The 21,800-nt window shown below is 37.6% G+C and overlaps 1 protein-coding gene, 1 long non-coding RNA gene and 1 pseudogene across 2 annotated transcripts in view; 2 read left to right on the forward strand and 1 right to left on the reverse strand.

Annotated features, from left to right (window-relative positions):
• Positions 1-21,800, forward strand: part of LOC139964488 (uncharacterized) — a 133,688-nt gene that overhangs the window by 95,441 nt on the left and 16,447 nt on the right. The window lies entirely within an intron of this gene.
• Positions 2,650-6,491, reverse strand: LOC139964492 (uncharacterized). The gene is made up of 3 exons (XR_011791988.1): positions 6,352-6,491; positions 5,075-5,205; positions 2,650-3,050 (listed from the first exon to the last, which is right to left on the reverse strand). It is a non-coding gene; the product is annotated as an uncharacterized lncRNA (long non-coding RNA).
• Positions 11,534-13,724, forward strand: LOC139964880 (dnaJ homolog subfamily C member 22-like; annotated as a pseudogene).

Here is a 21,800-nt window from a genome sequence, read left to right on the forward strand (position 1 = left end):
ATATGATCCATAAAGGGAAATATACCTGTCTATATTTCCCCTTAGGGATAAAACATGTTCATCTCATAAAACTGACAAAAAAATTTCAAGCAAGGTGATGTTATGATGCAGAAAGCCAAAAATACTTTAACTATTTAAATTAAAAGTAAACTTTGAATAAAAGAATTAAATTTAAAGGGAGAAAGATAGAATACTTCTACAGTCTCTATAAGTCCTGCAACCACTGTGGTCCTTAAAGGGAAAAATACATGCTAACACAGAAAATCGACCAAGTTAATAACCATGACCAACTGAACAAACAGTACATTTGTAAATAAAAACACCCAGTTACATTACATAATGAAACAAACAAAAAATACACTTAGCAGGAAATAAGAACAACAAAGCAATATCATACCAAAATATCACTGTAACGTATACAGTATCCATGGGGAAAAACACCTACACTACTGTTCTGCTCTCATAAGAACACATAACGCCTTACATGGGATATATTGCTTTTTGATAAGTGTGATACAAAGGTAGGGCACGTGGGTCTGAAAATGCATATTAGCTTCTTCATCAGGCTTCCAAATTGAGCTAGGGTTGATTAAATCTCTCTGATGATCTCTGAACAATTGGTCATTGTAGGAGTGTTACTGATGTATCAACAGATAGGTATGATGTATCAACAGATAGGATGTATCAACAAATACATTGGATAGAACACAATCCTGTTACACAAGTTGTGGAGCAATCTTATCAAACAGCATCTCCTTAAAACACAGTTCTGATGCATATATTTGTGTTTGTGAAGCAACTACTGTACAGTAGGATATGATATCCCCATAATTAAGTGTGTTGTAAAACATATCTGTGTTGTGCTGTACAGGCCTAACACTGAAGTTAACCATACATGCACACTTTTAAGTAGACTATGGTGATAATACTGTACACATATCTGCCTCCACTAATCGTAAAGGTGTCAATCATTTACACTGTGTCATATACTCATGGTGGACTGTAAATCAGAATATATCTTTTTAAAACATAGTTCAGATGCATATCTTTGTGTTCATGAAGCAAATACAGAAGTTTATGAGATTCCCACATCATACTGTCACTATGATCCTTAAAAGGTAATTTACCTGTATATATTTGCCCTGAGGGATAATAAATGTTACCCTTTTCAAAGGAAATGACAAACCTTACCCTTCAAGAAAGGTGATGTTATGATGCAAATAGCCTGTACTGCTGCTACTTACAAACTTTGCATTTCTCAAAAGAAATCATATGAAGCATTTCTATGGTACTTAGAGGAGAATATACCTGTTTATATTCTCCCTGAGAGAATACTATGTAAGACCTGTCTTAAAAGAATACACATAAGTTTTCAACACATGTGATGTACTGTAATGATGCATCAAGCTGGAGTGATATTTCAATATGCCAACATCACCTTTTTTTAACACCTTTCTCTAAAAGCCAACACTCCACGAGTACATGACTATGGAAATATCATGTAGCTAGGAGTAATGCCTACTGAAGGGATGTCCTCCCTAATATGAATATAATATACACCCAGTACAGTGTATGTGCTGTACACACTGTACATACATGTATGTACTGGTTGAAATTCATTTTATAGTAAAGTCTTCTAATTCAACCAATTGTATATACACAGTGTGTATATTAGTGTTAGGTTAAACATAGCCTTCTGGCACTCATGGCACTCTGTACATATATACCCAGTACACTGTATGCACTGTGCACACTGTACATGTATGTACTGGTGGAAATTAATTTTCTAAGTCTTCTAATTAAATGAATTCAACCAGGAGCAGACAGGAACATTGCAAATAATATTTTTTGTATATGAAATTAAAAACTGCACAGTGTTGAATTGAATGACCTTGAAGTTGAAGTACAATACCCAGGCTCAAAGCACATGGAACATAATAAAACAGGCAAAAACGTTTTTGTAAAAATCCCAAACTTTGAGGATTTTTCATTTCAAAATAAGGCAAGACACCCTCTTGAAATTTTTTGTACAAACAGGGTGGTACTATATCTCTTCCAGACAAAATTATCAGATTTTTTCAACATGACGCGTTTTGAGTTATTGGCCGTCAAAGACGACCTCATTTGTACATCGGAGCAACTTAACAACTTCATAAATTAATATTGAGAACAGCTAGAACCCTGAAATTTGTTAAGGTGTAAGAACTTTATACTTATAATTAAGTATAAACCCCTGACAGCTCTAACATGGTTACTTTGGTAAAAAATTGGCATCAAAACCCCTACCTCATGCTGAATCGCAGTATGAAATAGCAACTTTAGAGTTGCACAACTTGCAAACATATTATAGGAAAGCATTGTAATCATTATTTTGTAATGTTTGTACTAGACATAATAACCTCTAAAAGAATCAAGTACCCTGAAGCAGTTTAGGAGCAATTCTTCACTAAAAATAGCACATGTTTCAGTGAAAAGTACAAAAATCGAATATTTTGACACTTTTAAGTTGACCTAACTCCACAAGACAATATTTTTGTAGCCTAATTTTTTATTTTCCTGTTCTATGGGATACACTCTATAGGCATCTGTAATAGAAAGGTAGTAGGATGTTTAATTGCTGAGAAATGAAGTCAAGAAAATGCCAAAATGCCATGGTGGCGACAAATTGCGGAATTTCAAAGTGTGATAAATCGGCCAATTGTAAAGCAATGCAACTGAAATTTCAGAATATGCTAATTTCATGGTGGTCCAATCATACAAAAAAATTGGGAATTTTTGGAGAGGGTGCAGCAACAGCCATCCGTGATTTGACACGGAATGACCCTTTACTACAATTGTGGTCCTTCCAAAAGCTAGATCTGCTCTTGACTCAAGGGTAACTCAAAACTAAGGTAGAAGGCTCATCATCCAATGTTACTCCTGCTGATGCTTTCTCTTCATTTGTCATCTTCTTATACTTGTTGACTTCGTTCATCACGTTTGTTTTGAAAGTCTCCCATCATGGCTAACGTTTTCATGAACATTGAGGAATTCTAAAATATCCCTGCGAACTAAGTAAATAACAAAGAGAAACCAGAAAGCCAGTGGGCTAATTGTGATTCCTTGCCATTTGAGATTATAATCCCAACCCCTGCCCCCTAATAAATGTACATTGAACAAACACTATCATGTACCCGCTATCTACCACCACCTTCACACAAAGTATGATTCAGTTCTGAAAATGTTTACATTTGACCGTGACCTCATTAATATTTATGAAATGAGCACCAAAATCCATAGGGCTCTTCTACTCACTATGGTGCATTTATGTACCAAGTATGACTGCAATCCAACCAGTCGTTGTTCAGATACCGTGTTTACAAGCTATTCTAGTGAAAACCAACTTAAGCCCCGCCCACTAATAAATATGCATAATATGATCTTGAATATATATCATTATGTACCCGCTATCTACCAACATATTAATATTAAGACTTATAAATATATTCTGCCTTTTTCTTGGGGAGTTATTAGTATTTGAAGATTTTTACGTTTGACCCCATGACCTGATTATTATTAACGAGATGAGCACCAAAATCACTAGGGTTCTTTTACTCACTATGACGCATATATGCATCACGTATGACTTCAATTCAACTTCTCGTTGTTCAGTTACCGTGTTTACAAGCTATTTTTGTGAAAATAAACTTAAGCCTCGCCCACTCATAAATATGCATAATATCATATTGAACATAAGGTACCATGAACCCACTACCTACCAACACATTAATGCCAATTATAAATAAATTCTGACATTCGGTTGGGGAGTTATAAGCATTTGGAGATTTTCAGGTTTGACCCCGTGACCTCATAATTCATGAGATGAGCATCAAAATCAACAGGGTTCATCTACTCACTATGGCGCATCTATGTACCAAGTGTGTCTTCAATCCAACTTGCCATTGTTGAGTTTTCGATTTACGAGCCAAGGGCCCTTTTTTTTCACATTCAGACCGAGGACCCCATTGTATTTTCCATTGTTCAAATCCACGTACCCTAACCTTAACAATACCCCATACAATAGAATTCTTCCGAGGACGTGGTGATTCTTTTGTTCAAGTCCTCTGTCAGAATACAAAACAAACGCACACACACACACTCGAATCACCATCGCATAGATTCCTTGAACCTTCGGCAAGGAATTAAAAAGGACAATTCTAAACCATCCCCGCAAGTTTCAGTATAGGCCATATCATTTCATAGTGGGGATAATTATTTTCTCACATTTTGAACTTAAACCAATCACATTGCTCGATCTGTTTGTTCTTTGGAAAATATGTTACAACATCTGATTGGTCAGGGTTCTTCTTACTATGGAATGTCATTGATAAAAAATGTTGTTCCCTATGAGCATTGAACTTGGTCAAGTTCAAATGCCTAGAGCTAACTTTTGTTCCGTGACCAATGTCAATGGGAATTAAGTGTGTTAAAAAACTTGATCTTTCCACATTTAATATATATGAAATTTTTCTGTAAGTGGAGCAAACTTTTGGAGGCTCATGGATTCTTGAGAAAATACTTATCAAAGCAATAATACAGTTAAACATAATTGTAAAGTTGCTGTTCAGTAATGATATTAAAAGTAGTAATTGGAATCTTAGTGAATACTAAGGTCAAGACATGAACATGGCATTTTGTTGAGAAGTAAGAACTTGTTGTGCAAATAGAACTTTTTCTGTCATGAAAGTTTATCATGGGGCATGTCTTATGAGATGCAGGTGTATGATAGGCCCAGGCCTAGGCTTTCCAATTGACAGGTGTGTATACTGAAGGTCTCAAGTTACGTACGTCTTACAGCTTTTGAAATAATGGCCATGCCGGATAACCATTAATTGCTCAGATAATCAAACGGTTAAATGGTTAGTGGATTAACCAAAATAACCGTAGCCCTAATAAGTAACCCTAAATAAAAAAAATAAACATCAGTCAAATCTCTTAGTGTTTTACTGGTTACAAGTGTCTGTCACTTATTTCAAGCCATCCTTCCCTCTACAGCAGATCACTTTAACAAAACTTAAAGAATTATTTAACATACCTTTGCCAGGGAAGTACCAGACTGAAAAGTTGTCTAGTTCATAGAACTTTTTGAGCCACAGGCCACCGCTTTTTGTGCATTTGTTTCAGGGGTTTCTTCTGCTTTCCTCTTTCTTGCTGAGTGTTTAGTGCCTATTGACAAAGTAAATGAAACATTGAAGACAACTGATAAACCATTTTAGAGTCACTAGGCTGAAATATTACCATATGATGTTATTCAGCCTGTAAAAGTTTAAGCACCAATAACACAGAAAATTGAAATTCATTATGAGGGCGAGGTATCACACATCAAAGCCTCCTTCCTATGAATTATGAACATCACATAAGCAGTTCTAGACTCTGCAGGCTACAGTTGTGGTGAGGAACAATTAGTTATGGGCCTAGGCTAGTTGCCAGGCAAACGAATAAACTTGATACTATTCATGGATGATCTTACATTGTAACTAGCTACAGTAAAGCCCTAATGAAAGGTAAATGCTAGCTTAGGTTTGGGTCCTATGTCCAACTCCAGAGTCCAAAGACTAGAAATTTAACATAGAATACTCTGATCTGGCAATTGCAAGTTGCCCCCACCCTTTCGGATCTTGTCTAAGCTACAATATATTGTGTATCATAGGAGTGATCTCGCAAGTGGCGCAAGAAGTTGTGCCTGCAGAATATCGCTAGGCTAGCCTTATTTCGATACTGTGCTCTGTAGCATAGGTAAGGCTAGCCTAGTCAGTAGTTAGGTCTGTTGTTTCATGAATCTTGGATTCCTGTTCTCATTTCTTGCATCCTCAATTACAGCGGAAACTTTATACCTTTAATTTTGTCTATCAATAGTAACAAGGTCTAAATCATTAATATCAGGGCCCAACGTTAGGCCTAACTAAGGTGAAAATTATTGGTTATATATCTAACACTTACATCAACAGACTGGACTAGGCATAGGCCTAGGCCTGTGTAACAAAGTTAGGCGTTTGCCTCAATATATCTCGGACCAAGCCAACATGATAGTCTCGGCCTAATTAACTAAGCAATCACAGAAAATGGGCCTCAGTCTAATCTTGTTATGCCAAACGTTAGACCTTGACTTTTTATAAGCCTAGAAAAAGCCTGGCTACCCAACCTAGGCCTGTCATTCTGAAGCAAAGGGCCTAGCTACTGTATACCCTATGGGAGTCCGAGTATGGCTGGGGCGATTGAACTTGAGAAAGCTACATTATATAAGGGCTACAACAGCACGCTCTGGTTACAGATACAATATTAATAATTTTTAGCTGAAACTAATCATCTTACCGGGTATGATGTCTTCAATCCAAGACCTAACCCAAATCCAGTACATGTACTACTCAGCAGTAAGTACAGTAGATCCACGAAAAACTACGAAGCAGGTTTATTTGTAACACTGTAGACTAGACAGTGTACCATACTTGTAGGCCCACGTGAAACGTATGATGGTGCATGCCTGCTCGCATTTCTCCCTAGCGCTTCAGAAAGTATATCATGCGCAAGCGCAGAAAAAAAAATATATATTTTGTACGAGACAGCAAAATGACCCATTAGAAACAGGTATATCGCATGTGCATAGCGTTGGAAGCATGTTTATTGATGAGTTTTACACATGAAGTGGGTTATGTTCTCAGCAATTTTAGGTAGAGAGATATTGATGATATACATATCATTTCATCAAAATAGGATCAATAAAGTTGACTTCGCCATAAGGCTCACTTTTCTACACGGCAAATATACAACCCCCATATTTCTGGCACCGTTTATTCATCCTTGACAAAGGTCGTGCGACCCCCTACTCATGAATATGCAAGTTTGTGACCTCTCAAAAGTAAGGAATATCTCGAGACATGCATAGATCAAGCTAAAGGCAGTAAAAACAATTTCTGAATCGTTAAGGCGAAGTGTATATTTCACCCAAGAGGCAATTTCGCCCTATAGTTAATTTTTTTAGCATATTTTATATAATTTCATATTATGTACCATAACGTTAAGTTGCTTTTCTATTTATTTCCACTATGATATATATATATATATATATATATATATATATATATATATATATATATATATACATAATATATATATATATACATATATATATAATATATATATCCATAATATGAAATTATATAAAATATGCAATATTTACAGCTTTGGAATAAGCAAAAGCAGATTTGACATATGTCACATTTGATAGGCACCGCATACACACAACTAGGACGTTATGGTACCATAGCAATGTTGGCCTAGCGGAAATGGATATATATATATATATATATCTATAAATAAGGGCGAATCTATTAACCTAACATTATTATTAACTTAACGAAGAAGAAGTATTGAAGTTGTGATCAAATATCCGTTATTCCTTTTTTTATTTTTTATTTAATTTTATATTATATTTACTGGTATATTGCTTCACGCAAAGCTCGACCTATCTAAGACTCGGTTTTTTATTCCTCTTTGAAGATCTCCTCGGAAAATAAGTTTAGAGCTGACATAAAATGTTATGGTTTTTTATATATTTTATTATAATTATATCTTTTCAAGGAAGCATATATTGCTTTATTTGAACCGTATTCAGATTTCAGGAAGTGGCTGACAATATACGAGCTGAACTACACACGACGTCAACTGTGTTTCATTTCCTTCTTGAGATACAGCATGCATGTAGGGCTGGCACACAGTTTCATGGGATTTCTGTCGACCTTTTTTTTTAACTATATCTTTTTGACGAGCTAGTCTATAGTTCTAACTGAGTAAGTATTTCAGCAAGCATACGACTCTGTTTAAGACATGATGGTGCGAGTCCTTCTATTATAGTCTAATAGATCAATGTTTTTTCTTCATTTTAAATACAGCTGCATGTTTTGTTACTAAAGCCATCACCCAGGAAGGGAGATGATTGTGGTTCAATACTATTTGGCCATGTTGCTTTTTCAACCCATGTAGGTCAGTGTTCCCCTACTTAGGCCATAAAGTATATGTACTTGCCAATCCACCCCTCCCCTCCTTCCTCACCCAGATTCCATCCGATTCTGGTCTTTGCTAGGATTGCAGCTACGGGTGTGTGTGGGTGTGTGTTACGTGTACGTCTGTAGCACTTGTTTTGGTCCGCGACAACTCACCAACGGAGTGAAGGATATTTGACATACTGGCTGTGTAGATGTATTATGGTAGGTGAGCCCTGTATTTTCGCCCTGATCTTATCAATAATAATGAGGTAATGGGGTCAAACTTAAAAATCTTTACATTGCAATAACTCGGCAACTTTTAGTTAGATTGTAGCCAAACTTGATAATTAGTTGTTGACCAATACCTGGTACATGTAGGCCTAAATGCATTGGAAACATCTGGGCCCCAACATTCGCGGCCCTTTTTTTGTCTGGGTGGACCCATATCTTATTTCTAACTCAAATGCATTTAGGGACACATTCTTTGGGCCCCAATTTTTGGGGCCTAATACTTTAAATAATTTTGTCAAGTCCATTCCATGAAATTGCGTAATGACATACAATACTTTAACATTCCACTAAGCAATGACTCTTAGTGCCCGTTGGGCTCATTTGTAGTGAAGCAGTGTAACAACCCGAAGTTAACGTCAGATACATTTTCAATAGGATTAAAGAGTTAAGTCTGCTAAGCATCGCACAAAGTTTTCAAACTCACTTTGTTAGTTAAGTGAGGAAGGACCTAGATGACAGTTCAATACATCGCAAGACCATCACAAGACCATAAAAGACATCAGAGGACGTCGGAAGACCTTAGATGACACTAGAATACATCAGAAGACTCGGAAGGCATAATTGGACCATATGATACATCAGAAGGCGCAAGTAGATCCCAAGAGATATCAGTATAATTAAGACGACATCACAGTCCTTAGCCAAAGGCTCTTTTTGCAAAATTCAGCATTCCTCAATATTTCAGAACTAGTTTTGGGTGCAGAATCTCGGAGTCTCCGAAGGTATTTCCGCAAACTTACGTGCACTTAAATCTGGCCTGTTCTGACACCTTTGAAAGTGTTGGTTTTGTTTGCTTGATGCAGTTATCAAGTGAAAAAGATCGAAATTTTCTTTGCGTGATTACTTTCTAATACCAGTTTCTAATACCACTGGAATGTTTCTCTAAATTATCTTCGTGGAAAGTATGATATTACTTAGTTCTATAACTAAGTTAAATCTTTTTTTTTTTTTTTTTTTTTTTTTGGGGGGGGGGGGTTCTTTACGACAGTTATATGATGGTCTAGCAAGATCCGGCTCATTGTAATGTATCCGTTGATCTATACGTAGACAACACTGGTACACCCATACAATAGATCAAAATATAAGGGCAGTTTAGAGGTAAAGTTACTCCTGACGGAAATTTCCAAGCATCGCCTACACATCCTTTCGAAATTCTTTACCCGACGTTGTCAAGTTTCAAACGTAAACATGCACAGGCGAAGAGGAATGCTTATACATGTCCAAGTTTTTTTCAAGTTTATTGTACAGGATATGTTTAATTTTCCATAAAATTCAAATTTAATTTCCGAATAGTCTATTATTAGAAGTCATATCCTATATGTCCAACACAGCACAATACACGAACAACATGACCGCAACTTCATTAAATCACAGTGTGTAAACAAGTTGTAAAATTTAATTGCGAGAGAAAGTTTTTATGTATATAAAGTATAATATAAAAGAAGCCTGAAAACTGACTGAGAAATTATAATAAATCATATGGAAAAGAGCGGCAAATAGTTTCTTGGTCAGAAGCGGGACTCAAACTAGTCTTGTTCAAGACCATGACATTCTGCTGTTACTTGCCTGTTACAATTAATATGAGTGCGCCCTCACATCCTCCTTCGAAAATCTGTCAAACCAGGGTCTTCGTTGTAGGTACCGCACCACAATTAGAGTAGTGTTCATCCGCTCAAAAGGTTAACCATTGTCAGAGAAAAGAGGTAAAAGTACCTAAGGTAAAGCATGGTTTAAGCATGTTATCACTTACTGTCATCGTTTGTTCTGCCTTTATATTGTAACGTCACTTCCCTGTCTGGTGGGGCAGTCTTTAATGATGGGGTTGGCGGAAGAGAGTCTCGACAAAAAGATCACAATGGAGAAGATGTTAAAGTGCCCGTGGCACAGTGGTACCGTTTATTCAGACCTCCGTGTTCTTACACTTAGGTTCATTAAAGGTTCTTACTTAGTGCTTATCCTTGCATTACGCATAACGTAAAGGTTAGCCCAATTCCTAAACGCGGCATCTAAACGCAGCGTAGAACACGGCACTAAACGCAACGCCCAACGCAGCGTCCAACGCGGCGCCACACGCAGCGTATAACGCAACGTACAACGCGGCGCCCAACGCAGCGCAGAACGCAACGTATAACGCGGCGCTAAACGCAACGCCCAATGCAACGTCCAACGCGGCGCCACACGCAGCGTATAACGCACGTACAACGCGGCGATCAAACGCAGCGTCTAAAAATGTAAACAGATTAAAAGCTACAGAGTCAACTTAACGGTGTCTACAATGCCGTTAACAGATGCATATATACTAAGAACCATTCGATGGACTAAATGGCAGTAACGTATCTTTCTGATGGCTGACCTAGGCTATTCACTAATGTTCCTAATTACGGACTAACTGAAATATATACAATCACAGCAGAATACTGATCTCTACTAAAGTACACACATTGCACGTAATCCAGAGCGCTACTAAGTAACGTAAAATGATAACAATCGGTTAAAAACGTTACTCCTAAATAGTTGGGCGTAATCTCCCTCAGTGAAATATCGCAGTTTGCTAACAAGTTATACAACTCACAAATGTATTCAATAATATTCTGAGCGCTTACAATATCTACCAACAATTATACACGGTGCTGTGGTATGAGAAACCTACCAACTTGGATAATAGTAAATTATATAATAACGTACCGTACGTCGACGTCTAGCGAGATTTTGGCAAAGAGTCCCTCGCTGCACGTACCAACAGCTCCTTTTTATACTAGCCTGAACAATGGCTTAAGTTTACGCGCGTGAGAAAGTTACTACTTCAAAGAGCACCGCCTTAGTGTTGCAGTCACCAGACTTCCGGAGACCGAGAGGCCAGGTGCACGATTACTATCGTCATAGTAAACAACTTAACATTCGGATTTCCCGACATAGAATCATAACATTACGTAAACAGTTTATACAGCTTAAAGAATAGCCCTCAAAGCTTAAGTACTATGCAAGTTCGGTTACAATATGAAAGAACTTAATTTAAAGTACAGATGGTGTGAAAATAGGGAGGATCGAAGGTGATAAAAACCATTTAGAAAATCGTTAGTTAAATGTTGATATTACTCCAAGCGAGCAGATGAAAGGGTGGGGGTTCAGTTTGGAAAACTTGCTCCTCTTCTAGCTCAAAATCTAAACGGTCATGATATGTAAGGTTGCAAGTGCCAGGATAGGCCAAGCTCTCAGCTATCATGTGGTGAGAAGGATATACCAGCTGAAAACTTTTATCTTTGCTTTGGCAGGTCTTGAAAGTGACGAGTTAGTTTGTAAGTCAATGGAACAATTAATTGTGGTGCGAGACCTTTACTAAATCTTCATTTATCTTGTGTTCGTATCACCAACTTACGGTCTAGATAGCACCATTATTACTCCTATAGCCTGCTTACACGAAGACGGATACATCGTTACATAGTCACAGAAGGCATTAAGAAGAAAAATATGCAAGAGGATAATTATTTTGACATAATATTTCAATCTGGTAAACGGCCTGGGAATAATTTGTCCCTACAACTCCTCCTTTGAAGAAGGATAAACCAGTGGTAGCCTAAACCCCACACAGGTCCTGACAGTATGTGGAGAACATGTCTTACTTAGGCTAGCCTAGACCCATTGGTACGAGGATAGCACTAACTATCCTAGGGATTAATAAGCCAACTTCTAAGGTACAGACATGCGGCATTTGTAGGGTCCATTTCCTTTCCTTTTTTAGGTTCCTACCACTCCTCAGTTACAGTTACTGCACCTGTGATTAAGTTAGTGCACATTGACGATGTGGAACCTTCAGAATTTATGTGTGAAAACCAATATTTGTCATTGAATCCATGAATCACCAATGACCCAGCGTGGAGGCCAAGAACAAGTGGATTTCATATTTTTTTTTGTGGCTTATAGGTGGTGTATTCGGTTTGCACCATTTCTATCTTGTATGGTGGTGCACATGTGGATTCTTTGGTGTTGGAGTTTTCAAAAACCTCTGGAGAATTCCAAAATATGTAGACTCTGTCAATGATATACACCAGAGTATAAAAGGAAGTTCATCCAACATATGATGAAGAATCCCAAAACCAGCTTTTTCGAGCTCTAGATTTTGCGCCAAGTTAGTTATTGGTACTTAACGATGGTAGCCATATCTGAAGCATTGCTCAGGAATTTCCGGTGGTACGGACTCTCGTAGTACCCTTTGCAATAGCTAGTGTTCATATTGTGGGTAACATCGGTAGGGAATTCAACAACTGGGTGCGCTCAAGTCAGCGCTGTATGGATCACACATGCTTAGCCCAATGTTTACCTTACCCAGCGGTGTAGCATACCAAGCCATTCTAAATGCCTTCTTATTTCAGAAGATTCAGGAAAACTCCGGAAGCTTGGATAATTCAAAGTATAAGTAGGAGGCTTTTGTTCTTTTCATTGTAGGTACGTTTTATGTTATCACTAAAATGGCATTGCCCCCAGCTGGACTGTGTTTTCTAAATTGAACAAAGAAAATCATAATAATTATAATAATAATAATAATTGCTGGTTTAGTATTAATGCAGGCCTTGTGTTATCAACGATTGCAACATGATTCAGAAGAATATGGATTATTCTTGGAAATATCTGAATCACTAACATTTGCAAATTTACTGTTAACTGATTTTAATACGTTATTTCTAATACTGATTTGCGATAACAAGATATTAGGATACTATGGCTATGTGGAGAGGCATATTTGTCTCTGGACTGTCCCTTGTGAACAGTATGACAAAGGTCAGGCCACAGTCAAGAGTTGAAGGACTTAGGTGAAAACACTGACATTTTTATTTGTCATGCTGAAGAATACTTAAATTCAAGACTGGTATTTCGCTTATGGGCATACTATACTATAGATGTACTATGCAGGGCATTTATTACATGTAAATTGATTAATAATCTGTACTGTAGATAGGGATGCACATAATCCAAGTTGTTGGATGCCCAGCCAAATCTGGTCTCGAGAGGAACCAAAACATTTTCCTGGCAAAGAAAATGAAAAGAGAATATCCCAGTGCTCAAAGTTAACTTTCACTTCAAAGTTAATGTTTGATACTTGCGTTTTTTGTTAACGTAATATGTTACATGTTTACGTTTTGATGAACAGGATCCTGCAAAACTGGTCTTTGGTTTTCGGCAATATACTTCAAAGCCTCCATTACCACAGGGGATGGGGAAACAATCAAGGTTAGAGATGCAGTCAATCACTTCTTCAACTCACCTTTCTGGAAGGAATTCGTGGCGACCATGAAACAGTTATATCAGAGAGGATAAGCCAGAGGACGTCGACGTCTTTGGTCGGATCTGATGGACTCGTTTGATCCTCAGGGCAAGATGAATGTTTATAAGGTTGGTAACAGATCCAAAGCATGAGAAACAATGTAGATTATCCGAGATTTTTCAAATACACGGACAATTAAAGGGCGCTTTGTCCATCGAGGTTTGAGTTATATTTGAACAAGTTAGTTCCTGACCCCAAACATTTGTAGAGTAATCAAAAAGGTTACTGACCCATAACATTTGTAGTCCTGATGATCACAACGGTGACGGTTTTATAGTTGTTATGCCAACGAGTATTAACTGTATATTCCTCTTTAAGGTTTGAAATGTATCATTGCAGTGTATGTTTGTATAATCTTTTTAAAAAAATTAAGGTAAGACGTGTGGTAACTATAGGAAGATGTTTACCACAATTAAGTGTTGTCATCATTTAGTGATATGTTTAATTAGATGAGAGGGCCCGTTAAATTAGTCATAAATGAAGCTGCTCGACAAACAGGGATGTCCGTAAGTTGTACATCTGGACGCAGAAACGAACGGTCAGATCATTATATTCTCAACACCCCAGGCCTGAGCGTATCAGGGGTCTGGAAGATACATCCCCGAGACCAGCGCTAGGGATAATGTGGATGGGGATTCTCATTTTGATAATGCAGCTAGCGTCAAATAAAGAATCCAATGCCTTGCATCGTTACTGCCACCCCCTCCTCCTCCTCACCCATCCCTCACCCCCGCAACCCCTGCACACCGACCTGACAGATCTCGAAGTCTCAGCCTATCAAAACTATAACATGTGTATCCATTCACTTGTCATGTGTCACTACGAATTGATCTAGTGCAATGCGTGTATTTGTTCTTATTAACACTACTTAACAACATGAAGGTATACGTTTGTTTACCAAATACAGAGGGATAAATAAGGAGACATACAAACAGCAATGATAAAGTTAGTACAAGTTATAAGGTGCAGTCCAGGGTTAACTATAGTATATAGATTTTTTATTTAAATGAAGAAAACATTGGCAACCATTTTTTGTGTGTGTCGTATTTTAGAAACAAATCACGAACACTGCACTAGTAGGGTAAGGTACTTTTTAAGAAAAAGTCGCCCAGGAAAGAACCTGGGCACGAAAACCAAGCTACCGAACGACTGATCCGCTCTCAACCCCAGTCACCTTGCAACAGGACTGTGACTGTGTGATCATCGTCGGGTGTGCATCACCATTCCCCTCGAAAGGGAACAGATACTACACATTAAAGTAAGGTTCACGTAAAAGAACATCGATCGTGATGACATAGCAGACAACCTACCGTTGATCGAGTCAAGAGGTATATACAGTTTACATTCAGAAAACACTGTATTGAGTAAAGAACATGATTTTGAGATGGATTAAACCAACTCTTTCCCATTTAATGTAGTCTCCTGCCACCTGCCACGATAATATCGCTTGAATCTTTGCGTGATATATGCACCACACTCCTTTGGCGTATGTTGGTCTCCTGTGAGAATGATGGGGTTGTTTCAGAAGCGATTTGGAAGTATCAACCGTTTGCTGATGACAGTTGCTTCTTTTGGTCACAAATCAAGCAATATACTAGTTAAAGTAAGACTCAATGCAAGGCATAAAACAATATAAATAGTACATTATATGGGAACAAAAAGTTGCCTACGTGAGAGAAAACCGAAAACATATTTAAAAATATAACAATTCTCAGTGTTTCATAAAGAAATCATATGTTTGGCCGACCGTTATTCCTCTTCTGGTTTCTAAGTTATGAACTAATATTTAAAGTTCTAGGAGTTCTCAATTTTAATATTTTATGAATGTATTCTGAGGTGTGACCATGGCTTGACAGGCAGGTTTAGATTAATAAATTGTTCGGATAAATACTACTTCGGTTGTAAAGGTATCAATTTTTTTTAAAGAAATGTACTTGTGTTAGGAGTTTGTCGTGGGTGGGTGGGGGTTGGGTGTATATGGCGGTTGGTGGGGTTGGTGGGGTGGCGGGGTAGCTGTAGAGGGGAAGCGGGAGGCAAGAGGGCAGGATTTCTAAAGTGTTTAATTTCTATAAGGATAAGGTATTCGTTAGGGAAACGATATGTGTTTCTATACGCTATGATATGTCAGAAACAATAAAATACATGACACGATAAAGTAGCGAGAAACTATTTCTGGTTGTTTTTTAATGTACCTTTTCGCCTCGAGAAATCTCGTCGTTGAGTGAGCCTAGTCTGCCCAATATGGTATCGAATTAAATTAGATTTCATGGCAGAGTTGAAGAAGTTGAAGTATAAAATTGTGAAATAATTTAAAAGAAATGTGCTGATTGCAATATTATATTATTGTATTAGTTAAACTTGTTTACATAAACGCGATATATTATAGATGGAAGTATAGGGTGATGGGAATGTTAAGATGACCTTGTCAATTCGGCCAGTCGGTGGGTCGTTACCACAGCAACACAGTCTACTCCTTCATGTTAGCCCAAGAGCCGCGAAGCCGCCTGTTACGTAAAGCCTTGGTTAAGGCGTATCAGCCACTTTTTCCGCTATATGCGCTGGGTCGATCTTTACTATTCATCACGCTATGAGCGATTCGTTTCCTGTGATTGCTTATGTGTGTGTGATTCGTTCCTTCTGTGATCGCGCCGGCCTCTGTGAAGCGTATATGTAGAAAGGGGGAGGTAAATATAACAGCCGTAGCATCAAGTTTATTTGTGTGTGGGGAGACTCATTCGCGTCTGTGAGCAGATTCAGCAGAGTCTGTACCTGTTACGTAATAAGTTCATCGAACATCTCCTGCAATTTGTCCTGTACATGCATGTGTTCAGCTAACATTAATTACTGTGTAGTCTAGTCTGAACTTATTTATGCATATTGCGTGTACCGAGTAAATATACTTTTTGATATATCAATACAAGAGTACGTACTTTGGCAGAACAGCTGGCGAAATGGGAGAGGGAACTAACCAATGGGAAGGCAACATGCATGCTGCGTAGACCTATAACGTGCATGTTGCCTTTCTAGATCTAAGACAAATGTCGCTATAAGAGGTATCATTAAGTCTGTTGAATATTATATATAAACCCTTGATTCATATTTGCCTTTTTTCCTCTACTTTTGTGAAATTCATGCCGTTTAGCTGTAAGTGACAACACGACCTAGGAAGTTGAAGGGGACTCCTATGACGGGATGTTCTATACAAACTGTTAATTGGTCAAATTAAACGAACACTAGCAAAGAGATAACTCTTAATTAGAAATTTGCCACAACCAAAACTGGAACAAAGAAATTTCCAAGTTACCTCCACATACTAGCACCCAGGCTCGTCGAGATCGAATACCTGCGTCTGCAATCTCATTGTTCTAAACAGGGTACAATTAAGGACATGTAAGATACAATATATAGGCTAAATCTTTAAGATCATGCGTGAGAAACCGTTAGCATTAAAATCATTAAAAATGTATGCAGCATTAAATATATTCCAGACTATTACATGACCCTATCGAGGACACCATGTCAGAAAAGTTCTAAAGACGAACGGTAAAAATGAATGAAATTTTATGCCCTCGCGGTCTGGGAGGAACTCAAAGTACGTGATGCGTGCATGTGCTTCACGGTTCAATTAAAATAATAGATCGCTCTGACCCTAAGTTGAACTCTGACCAATGCACGTTTCTTCAGGCGGAACTATACACAACACAATAATGCAATCGACGACGTTGAACACATTGGATGCTGTTGTAAAATGGCATGTACATGACCTAAATGAAAGACATGAACCAAACAGGTTGACAGTCAAGAGTACCATCGTATGGTATTGTACGAGCCGTTTGAACGGCATGTAGCACGATATAAGTATATGAAGATCTTTGCGTGTTAAATTATAAACACAACAGCAACGTTTATGTTTGCTTCAGTTAGGCGACATATATTAGTTTACATTAACGACACAGTATGGACGCATCTTTCTGAATGATCATATATGATGTTCCATAGGCGTTCCATAGAAGTCAACAAAGGTGGTCATTATAACGGTCATACACAGGTTTGCTTTTACTCCGTGTAAAGTAGCAATATATAACTACAGCTGAACGTTACGAGTCAGTGAATTGAGTTCTTTGGGAGTGCAAACATTGCTACGCTTGTATAACTGTAGGTTACAAACCTATATGGCGGACGGGAATGCGTTTGTGTAAGAGTCCTCAACTACATGCTTTTGTAAACCAAACGATTGATACTTTCTCAGCAATACTAACATAAATTCAGTTTTGTTGCATCTCTTCGGTTGGAACGTAAATCAAGTAGGCTATTCAGTACAAGAGATCCAGTTTTGAATCAAGCCAGTTCGTGAATTTGAGAGACAACTCTTTAGAAGGTAAAGGTTTGTTTCTAATTTGCTGATAAAGTGTTCTACAGCTTTTTTCTCTCTTATGGTATACTTATTATTGAGGAAACATTCGAGCATCGAACAACACTTCCATACTAACAATTTGACTCCCAAATCAAAAACATCACCACGTACCACGGATATTATATACAGAAATTACATAGTGAAACTAGTTTATGCAACAGCAGAGTAGCTCATAACAGATCCAAATGTTTAAAGGCTCTCGTCAACTCATTTCGCCTCTTCACTGTTAATGTAACAGTAATGTTAAATCGAAATGTGTGTTATCCTCCAAGAACTATCTATATACTTTACACTTAATCTAATGGCTTACACAACGACACTGAGCTGAATTGTTTACTGTTTCAATTTCTAACAAAAAGTTACCATTTCTGGAAAATGAGTTCCTTTTCGTTTTATGTTGGTTTACAATCTCAACGTGCTATTGACCTCTGACATGCAATGTTCTGGTCACACAATAGCTATAGTTGATAGATGCACTACATTATATAATTTATTATTCATCGCCATCAATTTGAGAAATCCACTTCATGTTACGTCACTGCAATTATTATTTTGTTTCTTTCAGCAATGTGCAGCCACTTAAGTTCATTGTTGCAGGTGTGAATACTACCTCAAGAATATCCGCATTTAACGGTCACTGGGAAGGTTTTTCCCGCATGTATAATATTCGTTTATTCAACTCTACCTAAATTGCAAGAATGAATTTTATTGGCGGATCAATGGTTTTCTATGTACTGCTGCTCTTTTAGAATCAGTGTTCTGCTCACACAGTATCTCTGTTTACAAGATTGGACGATATTATATCAGTTGGAGAATCGGGTTCGCTACGATGTACAGTGTCAAATACGAATCCAAAGGAGGATAACATCAATATGGTGATATTAGATGAAATGGTCAAAAATATACCAATCAGTACTTACCAATCGTGTTCCTGTTATTTACATGGAACAAGCCGAACATTTGATCATTAGTCTTAACCGTATGCACCGTAACTTCCTAAAGTCTCACAGTTACCCCAAACCTGACAATAGTCCTACAGTGCACTCCATACAAGATTCAGGTATATACTACTGTTTTGAGTTTTCTAGCGGAATTGGGAAAATCTGTTTGATTTAGAGAAATCGTGTTCGTGTTATTTTTTGTTTTTGTAATACTAAATATCTATCTGAGAACTGTACAGCCGCAAATTTCATATAAATTGGTAAACATGACCGTTGTGAATCATCTTCGAAAACAAAACCGTATGCATGTTGTTGTAGCTATACGGTTATGAACTCTTGCTTGTTTCTGTTTGTAGCAGTTCACGTATTGAAGCCAAAATGGTTTATCTTCGGCGGATATTGCTTTTCGTTCCGTTACTTGCTTATTTCTTTCATCTATTCCTGGTGTTTGAGAGTCAGTGTTCTGCGCAGACAGTGTCTCTGGTTACGAGATCAAACGACATTGTATTAGCTGGAGAATTGATATCACTGAGATGTACAGTGTCAAACACAAGCCCAGAAGATGACATCACCATGGTGATAACAAATGAAACAGGACAACAGATTCCATCAGGACGATGCTACAGTTTACACCGAACAAACTACTCCATTTATAATTAGTACTAACAGTACATTCTTTTGCAAAGTAACTTTGGTAGACTTTACTACTTCCACAAACCTGACAATTTCACCATTACCAATTGAACAGACATATTGTACTTCAAACTACACGGATGGTATCATTGTTGGACAAACCGTGACTTTAAAATGTTATAGTTCTACGTCAGTGGTAGGGTCCATTAGCTGGAGTTCAGATAGTAATACAACATTCGATGAAATAACAGACCTTGTTTGGACGATGACACGTTATAACAGGATAAATGTACAATCGTCTGTAAGTCAAAATGGCACTGTGTTTACATGCGAACGTGATGGCGTAGCACCAGTTACCGACATAGACCGGTGTTCCATTGGTCCTATTAATGTTCACGAGGAACTGATTATTTTCATTGATCTAATAGTTACTGCTACTGATCCAGCTATATTGTATCCAGGACAAACAAAGAATTATACATGCTCATCTTTACCAACTTCATCTGTGCAGTGGTCTACTCCGAAGAAACTGAACGATTCTGGTATTGAGTTATCTGTGGTTGGAGCCATGATAACAGTAACTGTCCCTAGTGATAGTAACTTTACAGGTGATGTAGACTTGTTTTGTTCTGGTAACATCCTTACTGAACGTTCTACAGCAAACTTAACGTTGGCCATCAATCCCATGGAATCTGTACCCTTGCTCACATTGGTCAGTTCTCCCGAAAAATCAGCACCAACAACATCAGCCTCTAACACAGGTTCAAGTAAACCACCTGTAAATTCATTTCTTGTTGTTTCGCTAGTCACTGTCATAGGGTTCCTTTTATTTGCGTTGTCAATAATGTTTGTTCTACTTTACCGGAAAAGTAGACATACCGAGTCAAATTCCAAATCTGTTGCTAATGTAACCTCTTCGGTGAATGTAGGCTACGATTATTGCGATATTGATACCGGTGGTGTAACTAGAACCGTTACTTCAAACACTGAAGCAACCACAATCTCTGAAAACAGCCCCAACTCGAATAAACAGTATTCTAGAGTAATCATCAATGAAAACGAGTCGGTAGCCTATGAAATTCCAGATGCTAAAATGGGAAACGAAAATCCAAGCAAGAGAACAATTATTGACGAAAAAGGGAATGAGTCAGTATATTACGAATATCTACACAAGTTTAATTTTGAGACAAATGGGCAAAAAGGGAGTAAGCCATGAAAGTGTTAGAATTCAGCTGTAGTAAAGCACAAATAAGATGAATGAAATAAAAAAAAATCGTATTTACTCACTCAAACCGTTTTCGAGAACCTATAATCACCGAGCTACATTTATTGGGTCTTTCATGTAGCAGGTAGGAATGGGTTTTCGATCTCATACAAGAACAGTAATATTTTTAATTATATGAACTAATTGCCATAATTAATTCAAATATGAATGGATGGATGGCGAAGTTCGTAGAGCGCAGGTCAATGGTTTCAGTGCCATTCTAGACATAAATTTCGTTCCTTTTTTCCAAGTTATAAGTAAATCAGAAATAATTGTTTGCCAAATGTTCGACGTAAAAAGAAAATGCTGTTAGTAGTTGCAGTTTAACAGTACGTAGACTTGAACGAGATATTCCGTTGTCTAAAGTTGATAGCTTAACCAATAAGCTGCATATTTCGGCCAAAACATGTTCCTATAGCATTTGTCCTACAGAAAAAGCTTTAAACTTAAGATTTCGAATATGGTAATGTGGAATTTAGATCATATATAAATAAGGTCTGAGTGCAAGTTTGTTCAAAAAGGTACTTGCATCTTTGTGTAAGTTTAAAGGGGACTAGGGGTTCACCCCGACACACCCTTGCAATCATACATGGTGTCTTTGATATGTGGTTTTGAATTATTTTAAGTGTTTTTATGATATAAATTTATTAGTCTTCAGTAAACAGGACTTATTAACTGTTCTAAGCCTGTGTAGGATAGTTTATTTTCATTCTCTTCAGTCGGATCAGGTTTGGTGTATTTTTTCGTCATATTTCTGTATCTATTTATTAAACAGGTTACATCGTTGGAGTGCCATAAGTAATTTTAAAGGGGACTGGGGGCTCACTCCGACACACCCCTGTAATCATACATGATGTCTTTGATATGTGGTTTTGAATTTTGTTGATGATTTTATTCGAACTTGAAGCTGGTCTTT

Source organism: Apostichopus japonicus, chromosome 23 (genome assembly GCF_037975245.1).
Source record: "Apostichopus japonicus isolate 1M-3 chromosome 23, ASM3797524v1, whole genome shotgun sequence".
Classification (NCBI taxonomy): domain Eukaryota; kingdom Metazoa; phylum Echinodermata; class Holothuroidea; order Aspidochirotida; family Stichopodidae; genus Apostichopus; species Apostichopus japonicus.